At 40.6% G+C, this 9,604-nt stretch overlaps 1 non-coding gene across 1 annotated transcript; it reads left to right on the forward strand.

The window, feature by feature from the left end:
- The first annotated feature begins 1,291 nt into the window (after positions 1 to 1,291).
- TRNAG-GCC lies at positions 1,292 to 1,364 on the forward strand. The gene has a single exon. It is a non-coding gene; the product is annotated as a tRNA-Gly (tRNA).
- Positions 1,365 to 9,604: the final 8,240 nt, after the last annotated feature.

Here is a 9,604-nt window from a genome sequence, read left to right on the forward strand (position 1 = left end):
ACAAAAGCCAAGGAGAGAATTTCAGAATGAAGAGGGTGTTTTAGTTTTCTGTTGCTGCTGTAACAAATTACCACAGACTTAGTAGCTTCAACAACAGAAAATTATTATTATTTTTTTAAAAGATTTTTTGATGGGGACCATTTTTGAAGCCTTTATTGAATTTGTTACAGTATTGCTTCTGTTTTATATTTTGGTCTTTTGGCCGTGAGGCATGTGGGATCTGAGCTCCCCGACCAGGGATGGAACCCACACCCTCTGCCCTGGAAGGCGAAGTCTTAACCACTGGAGCGCCAGGGAAGTCCCAACAACAGAAAATTATTATCTTCCGTTCTGTAAGTCAAAATCCTGGCAGGGTTCTCACCTGGCTAAAATCAAGATGTCACAGGACTGTATTCTTTTCTGGAGGTTTTAAGGAAGAATCTGTTTACTTGATCATTAGGATTGTTAGCAAGATTCACTTTCTTGTGGTTGTAGGACTGAGGTCCCATTTCCTTGTTTGCTGTTGCCTGAGCATTCTGGAGGCTGCCTTACTCCATCTTCAGCTCCTGGCTGTCTTACTCCATCTTCAGCAATGGTGGATTATGTCCATCTTATGCTTCAAATCTCTCCTATGGCTTTTTTCATCACATTTTTCTGACTGACTCTTGGCTCATGTGATTAGATTGGCCCCACATGGATAATCTATGAAACTCTCCCTATCTCAAGGTCTGTAACCTTAATCACATTGCCAAGTCCCTTTTGCCATATAATGTAACATGTGCACAGGATCCAGGGATTAGGAGCTGGGCATTTTGGGGGGATCATTTTTCTGCCTACCACCGAGAGTAAACTGTTATTGTTATCTGATGCAATAGCCAAATAGAGTGAGGAATAAGAAAAGGACCTAAGACTTGGTGATTGGAAGTCTAAGGTGCCCTTTGGGATAATTGCTTGCATGGAGTGATGAGGGCAGAGGACAGCTTGCTGGGCTTAATGGAGGGTGAGGGTGGACAGGAGGTAGTAGCAGAGTCATGCCATACACAGAGCTCTGGGGTTATTGTTACTCGGAGGTAGCCAGAGTTCAGTACTTGTTTACAAAGTGCAGACCTCTCTCTCCCGTAGTTTGGTGACAAAGTGAAGGAAAACAGAAGCACACCTGAAGACTTCTCCCTGGAGAAATAGAAATGGAAGATGAACAGATGGGTGCCAGAGAAGGTAATTGAAGATAGCTGTTGAGGGTTTCTTTGGAGATGGAAAGGAGTAGGGCCAAGTCAAGTTGAAGGGTTGGCCTTAAAAAGGAGGAGCAGGGACTTCCCTGGTGGTCTAGTGGCTAAGACTCTGCACTGCCAATGCAGGGGGCCCAGGTTCGATCCCTGGTCAGGGAACTAGATCCCACATGCAGCAACTAAGAATTCTCATGCGGCAACGAAGATCCTGTGTGCCAAAACTAAGACCCAGCGCAGCCAAATAAATAAATAAATACTAAAAAAAGGGGGTGGGTGGGAATCTTTGTACTTAATATATGAAGGAAGAAGAGGATATATGAAAACAGTCGTTCAAAAGCAAAAAGAAAAGAGATGGAGATGATTATGTCAGAGAGGTGGTGGTCTTTGAAAGAGGATTGTGGTTATTTGTGTATATCCATGAGGGGTGTGGAGGGGTGGGACTGGGAGCTTGAACTGAAAATCTGCCAGAAGTTCTGTTGTTTTTTTTGCAATAAGCTTCCTTTTTTTTTTTTCCTGTTCCTCCATCACATGTGAGGCAGGTGATAGCCAGCTCAAGTCTCCCAAGTGTGCAACTGCAACAACCAGGTCAGACTGATTAAACTCTTAATTCTAATTCTAAATTTTTAAGGAAGAAACAATTTGACTAGTTTCTCTTAGTTCAGATGTTCGCTCTTAATCCAATCAGGCATGACTAAAAGGAGCCCGTAACTGGGAGCGTTTCATGGCAGTCATTTCCCAGAGGCGGTGATAAGGTAGTACCCCAGGAGCTTCAGTGCTGGTGGGATAGTTTTAACCAATATAATGAAACCAGTAAGGATGGAAACAGCGGATGAATGGCTGATGGTTGTAATAACAACAATGATCATGATTAGATAACTACTGGAGCTGAGATTTGGGGGTTTATCCTGAGGGTTTCTATGGATCACCGAATGGAAGAAAGCATGAGAGGCTATTTTTAAAAGGACTGTTTTAGGAGATTATATATATAGATATAGATATAGATATAGATATAGATATATTTAAGGAAAAAGGGAAATAAAAACACACCAGGGAAAAGAGGAGTTTGGAATGAGGAAATGAAAAGGGAAGGCAGCCCACTTGACACCAGGTATTTTTGGCTAACCTCCATGACCAGGGCAGAGATCTCTTCCCTGGAGGTGGGCAGTGCTCACCCAAGATGCTCAGTCACACCTGGGATGGAGTGTTCCAGAAACCAGGGTATAGTCTGCTAAGTTCAGAAAATCTGAACAGAGTAAAATGATGCTAGGCATTAATGTGGCTTCGCTCAATGAATTTCCTTCCTTCAATTAACAAGATTACTATCATTGTTATTAAATTAAATTATTTCATGTGTGAAGAAACCAATTTTCAAAACTCAAATTGCCTTACTGAGTGTCTTCTGGGCCAAAGTCATTGAAGACCAGAGTTCTAAAGATGATAACAAGGGACTTCCCTGGTGGTCCAGTGGGAAGACTCCATTTTACCGTCAGTTGCTAAAGACGTTGCTTAACAGTGTTATAATTATGTATGAATTCAAAGCCAATTTAAGATCGAGTATCCATCTGGATATAGGTATGTTGTTAAGTATATATAGTTTGCCTTCAGTTGATATGAAGAGTCTCGTCCATTGTTTTTACTTTTCATCATGGCTTTGAAGCCAAATCCGGCCTCTGTACCCCAGCACCGAATTAAATTAAAAGGGGGCCCAGGTTCGATCCCTGGGCGGGGAACTAGATCCCGCGTGCGTGCCGCCACTAAGTCTGCATCCCGCAACTAAGAGTCCACATGCTGCAACTAAAAGATCCCGCATGCCGCAACAAAGAACGTGCGTGCCACAACTAAGACCCAGTGCAGCCAAAATAAATTATCAAAATTTAAAAAAAAAAATAAAAAAATAGATATAAAAAAAATAAGGATGGTAACGAAAAGGCAACCCCAACATCCAGGTATGTAAACAAGATGATGGGAGACCCATGTACTCTACTCTGGACAACTACAGTGTTCCATTTTCATGGCATGTGTATCAGAGTCTACATGAATATTGAGGGCTCATCACTGTGGGCATACCTGTTATGCTTCTCCTTGGAAACCTAGTCACAAATGGGTTGAGACCCTTTCATGAATGCAGGGCAGGGAGGAAGCTCTAATTTTAGAAGTAATTCTACTTAAATATTTATGATGAGTTTCAAGTCACTGAGAATATTAGTTCTTAATGAGAACATCGATAGGTCTTTGGCTCAAATGAGGTGAAAGCCACTACTAGTTTTGTAATGCATCAGCTTAAATGGTCCACTGACACAAGTCCACACTTGACTTTCTTCGTTATGCATTACCAAGGAGAAGAAATAAATCTCAGCCTGAGGTTTGCTGGGGCAAAATAATTCACCTCAGTGGTATCTCTGTTATCCTAAATTTCATTCTTTCCTTGATGGCTGTATCAACACACACAGATCATCTTTGACTACAGAGTCAAGACTTGAATGGATTTAACTTCTTTTCATAGGAAACTTCTTAAGTGGAGACTTCTTGTGCCTAACATTTTACCGTCAGTTGCTAAAGACGTTGCTTAACAGTGTTATAATTATGTATGAATTCAAAGCCAATTTAAGATCGAGTATCCATCTGGATATAGGTATGTTGTTAAGTATATATAGTTTGCCTTCAGTTGATATGAAGAGTCTCGTCCATTGTTTTTACTTTTCATCATGGCTTTGAAGCCAAATCCGGCCTCTGTACCCCAGCACCGAATTAAATCTCGGAAACAGAGTTTTGGACAAAGTAGAAAAGAATAGCGTTATTGCTTTGCTAGGCAAAGGGGTCCACAATGAGCTGAAGCCCTCAAAACTCTGTGTCCCCACCTGGAGGGGGCAGTGAGGAGTTTTATAGTAATGGTTCAAAGAGGGCGTGGTCAGCTCATGGACATTCTTCTGATTGGTTGGTGGTGAGGTAAGTGGGAGGCAGCATCATCATCCTTCTGGTTCCAAACGGTCTGTGGTCTATGTGTTCGTGGGCAGCATACCGTTAACTTCTCCCACCTGGTGGGGCTTCCCTATCTGCACAACAGCTCAAAGATGTTGTTATGTATATCCCCTGAGGTGGGACCAGGACCCTGCCCCAAGGCTGCACTATTGTTCCTCTTGACTGCTCCTCCCTTGTCTCTGCATCTCCTCCCTTCCCTAATTAGCATCTGTTTGAACCTGCCTTTGGAACTCAGGGGAGGTCCTGGAGGCTGAATGAAGCCTATTTCCTACAAATAAGAAATGGGGGACACAGAAAGGCTTCTGTGCCCAGGAGCCTATGAGCCTTTTGTGCACCGGATCCTGCTTGGTATCACTCATGATTGATTTCATTTAAAGAAGACCATATAATTAATACTTCTTAAAAATAAGGACATTATACTTTCCTCCTCTTCTGACATTTTCGAGAACATCTCTCTGTCCAATAGAACTTCCTGTGATGAAAGAAATGCTCTGTGTTTGCACTGCCCAGCACAGCAGCCATGAGCCACGGATGGCTACTAAGCACTTGACATGTGACCAGTATTCCTGAGAACTAAATTATTAATGTTCTTTAAATGTGATTAATTTAAACTTCAATTTAAGTAGCCACATTTGGCTACTTAGCACTTGAAATGTGGCTAGTGCGACTGAAGAACGGGATTTTTAACTTAAATTTAAATAGCCTCGTGTGGCTTTTGTCTTCCACATTGGACAGGGCAGATGTAGAATATTTTCGTCACTGCAGGAAGTTCTGTTAGACATTTTGGTTCTAGATATAAAATTCTTCAAGAGCAGGGAGCGAGTAGTTGTCTCTGTAGCCCTCATTCCCTAAGGTGGTGTGAAGAACTCACTCATACATGCATTTATTGCCTGATCAACTCCTTAATAGGAAGACCTGCTTCTTGAAGGGCCCGTTTTTCATTTCTGGCCTTTGATTCATTATAAAATGTACTTCTTTTTTTTTTTTTGCGGTACGCGGGCCTCTCACTGTTGTAGCCTCTCTCGTTGTGGAACACAGGCTTAGGACGCGGAGGCTCAGCGGCCATGGCTCACGGGCCCAGCCGCTCTGCGGCATGTGGGATCTTCCCGGAGCGGGGCACGAACCCGTGTCCCCTGCATCGGCAGGCAGACGCTCTACCACTGTGCCACCAGGGAAGCCCTATAAAATGTACTTCTAACTCTTGCAGTTCCTTGCTGCTTTAGGATTGCTGTATTTCTCCTTCTCAGTTCTTACCTGGCTATTAGAGCTGGTTTCAGCCATGCAGTCGGATGCCTTTGCTCGTTTGCTCTGTCCCATTCCTGATAGATGGAAGTAATGAATTAAAAACAAACAAACAATTTATAAAAACAAGTGTAGTATGTTAATCAGGGTACATAAATTGAGAGTATGATTGAAAGAAAATCTAATATTTAGATACAGGGGTACCTCTCAGGACACTTTATATGTAATGAATCCCTGCATAATATAATTCTAATTTTTTGCAGGGCATGTTAATTAGAATGAAACCTCCCTGAATTGACATGGGTTTCACAATGCTTTTGTGCTTCAGGTCTTCAAGAAAGCTTGGTATTCAAAGTCCCTGAAAGATGTCTGACTAGCCTGTTACTTGCCCAGCACATAAAGTTTTATCTCTGAAGATGGTTGAAATGTGCTTTTCTGCACACGGAGTGGGAAGTTTGAATGAAATGAGAGGGAATCATCATCCTCTGCTATGGCTACATGGACCCATAGATCAGATTCAATCACTGTTTTATAAGTGTGCTATGTACTGTAAAGCTGTATTGAGTTCACATCTGTAAGATAGGGTATGAGTCGTTTAAAAGAGGCCATACTAGATCAGAGATCATGCTCAGAAACAAATTTACCAAAGGGGGTCAGTGAGAATAGCTCACTATACAGAGTGGTTTATAGCAAGGGCTATACTGTTAGTAAGTCTGTTTGAATTTGAATCCTAGATTACTAGGGCTGTGACCTTGGACCAATTACCTTTGTCTCTGTGCCTTAGTCTGGTCATCAATAAAATGAGGATGTTAGCAATATCTATACTATAGGGTCATGTGACAATTAAAAGAGTAAGTTCTCAAAAAAAAAACACCCTATTTATTATTACTACTACAAACTATTATTATTACTTTCCAACTACACTTGACAAGGAGTGGAGAGTCTTAGAACACATTAATTAGATTGAGTCAGAGAAACCACCAACTAAGAATGAACAGTTAGGCTGTTTATCACAGACTAGAGAAATCACATTACTGCAATAAGCAAGGGGAAAAGAATCTGTAGAATCCTTTTCATGGCAGGAATACTTCTATGCATCCAGTTCATGTCTTCCCAGTGTCTTGTCAATGTAATTCTCTTTGTAGTGGAAGGCCTTCCCATTGTGCATTCTGTGTGTGGATGTCTCGTCTCCTCTGTTCTTCCTTTCCTCCCAGCATTATTTCCTGGATCAGGGATTGAGCTGAAGAGCTATACTGTAAATTCCAAGGTGGCAGCACACAGGTGATTTGTGGTATTGAGGGATTTCTGAATCCCTTTACTCTTCATAGCCAGGTTACATGAACACACTGGACTTATCCCCAGTTCTAGGCATAGGAGATCTGTAAGTGTCCTCAGACCCATACTTTAGGACTTGCTATGAGGTGCTAACCATCTTGCTAATCTAACCCTTGTGATTTGCCTCCGTTTAGGAAATGGAAATTTCTGGTTTGTTGATTTTAACCTAGTTCTCCTTCTTCCCAGCTCCCTGAGTTGGAGCTTTGACCTTGATTTCTGAAATGCCTTCCTGGCATAAGGTTTTCTTCCAAGAATTCAGTGACTGGGGTTCTCCTACATTTCAGTGGCCTCTTTCCTGTCTGGGCTTCTGCATATAGCCCACCTTAAATTCTTTATCACTTCCTTCCCATTTCATATTGGAACCTTTGGTACCCCTCATATTGGGGCCTACTGTCTGTTGCTCTGACAGGAAATTGCTACAGTCCAGAAACATTATGCTTTATTGGAGGCATTTTCCTCAAGTCTACTCTGCCTGGTGAGGAGGAAAGTGTTTGGTCTGGTTCCCTTTCATTGGCTCATCTGGTCCATGGGCTTGGTCCCACCCATGCCATGCTCAGGATGTCTGACCAAGAGACCCTCAGTGAAACTATACACATTATTTTTTCATTCTACTAATACTTTTTGTGCATCCACTTTGTACTATTCTAGACACAGGAGATACTGCAGAGAGCAAAAAAAAAGTCTCATCCTCATGAAACTCAGATATCAACATTTTTTGGGCATGTGTGATTTGATTGGGAATTTTCTACTGCTGTGTGGATGCCAATTTGTAGAGATTTTTGCAGTGCAGATAATCTACTTAAAAATATTCAATATAATATTTAATAACTGTAAGAATTCACTTTTAACTGTCCTATGTTGTTTATAATGCACCACGTTTTTACTGTAGTTACCAAGTTCAACTAGATGGTGTGTGTGTGTGGCAGTGGTGAGGAGTTCTGGCTGAATATATTCATATTTAATAGAGTTTGATTGGTCTAAATGTCCAATCAACTATGCACATTCGAAAGACAGAAATTTTCTCTCTTGTGGTAAAGTAGTAGTATATCTTTTTTAAATAAAAAAATATTATATAGTATTTGTTTTAGGTTAATATCCGATATTATCAGTTTAGAAGGTTCTATATATCAAATGCAGTAAAAAATGCTTTATCTCACCCCCTAAAGGATGAACATGCATGCACATTTATATTGTATATTATATGCAAACCACTCATGCATTAGCATCTTCACGGTAGATTATAGAGGGTTCTGCAAGAAACTCTTCTTTTATTCAAACTGAACCAGCAGACAGAAATCTCAGCTAATGGTTGTAATTCAATGATACCTAAAATAATTGGTTTGAAATTCAACAGGGTAACTTTTGTCTTCCCTAACATCAGTCAACTATATAATCTGAGTTTGCTGGTTCATCATCATCGGGATGGAGGTGGTTGTGTTAAACCAGCTGTCACGTAGTAGGTACTCATGTGTTCTAACTACTGAATAACTGTTCCATTTGAATAGAATCCATGCATCATACTGTTCTTTAAAAAAATTGTAAAATACACATAACGTAAAATTTACCATCTTAACCATTCTTAAGTGTACAGTTCAGTGGCATTTAAGTGCATTCACATTTTGTGCTGCTGTCACCACTTTTTTTTTGGCTGCGCAGCTTGTGGGAGTTTAGTTCCCCAACCAGGGACTGAACCCGGACCCTCGGCAGGTTTATCCATGTTGCAGCCTGTGTCAGAATTTCCTTCCTTTTTAAGGCTGAATAATATTTTATTGTATACATATATCACATTTTGTTTATCCATCCAGTTGTCAATGGATACGTGTGTTCCTTCTACCTTTTGGCTACTGGGAATAATGCTGCTAAAAACATGGGTATGTAAATCTCTCCAAGCTCCTGCTTTCAGTTCTTTTGGGCATATACCCAGAATTGCAATCGCTGGATCATATGGTAATTCTATGTTTAATTTTGAGGAACTGCTATACTGTTTTCCACAGCAGCTGTACCATTTTACGTTCCCTTGAAGAGTACACAAGAATTCCAGTTACTCCACATCCTGCTGATATTTGTCATCTGTTTTTTTTTAAGTTTGCAAGGACTTTTTTTTTTTTTTATATTGGAGTATAATTGATTAACAATGTTGTGTTCGTTTCAGGTGTACAGCAAAGTGATTCAGTTGTACATATACATGTAACTATTCTTTTTCAAATTCTTTTCCCATTTAGGTTATTACAGAATATTGAGCAGAGTTCCCTGTGCTATACAGTAGGTCCTTGTTGGTTATCTATTTTAAATATAGCAGTGTGTACATGTCAATCCCAAACTTCCAGTCTATCCCTCCTCCCCACCCTTCACCCCTGGTAACCGTAAGTTCATTCTCTAAGTCTGTTTCTGTTTTGTAAATAAGTTCATTTGTATCATTTGTTTTAAGATTCTGCAGATAAGTGATATCATGTGATATTTGTCTTTCTCTCTCTGACTTACTTCACTTAGTATGATAATCTGCATGTCCATTCATGTTGCTGCAGATGGCATTATTTCATTCTTTTTAATGGCTGAGTAATATTCCATTGTGTATACATACAACATCTTCTTTATCCATTCATCTGTCGATGGACATTTAGGTTGCTTCCATGTCTTGGCTATTGTAAACAGTGCTGCAATGAACACTGGGGTGCACTTATCCTTTCGAACCATGTTTTCTCTGGATATATGCCCAGGAGTGGGATTGCTGGATCATATGGTAGCTCTATTTGTAGTTTTTTAAGGAACCTCCATATTTTTCTCCATAGTGGCTATACCAGTTTTATTCCCACCAACAGTGTAAGAGGGTTCCCTTTTTCCCA

The sequence above is a fragment of the Phocoena sinus genome, chromosome 4 (genome assembly GCF_008692025.1).
Source record: "Phocoena sinus isolate mPhoSin1 chromosome 4, mPhoSin1.pri, whole genome shotgun sequence".
Lineage (NCBI taxonomy): Eukaryota > Metazoa > Chordata > Mammalia > Artiodactyla > Phocoenidae > Phocoena > Phocoena sinus.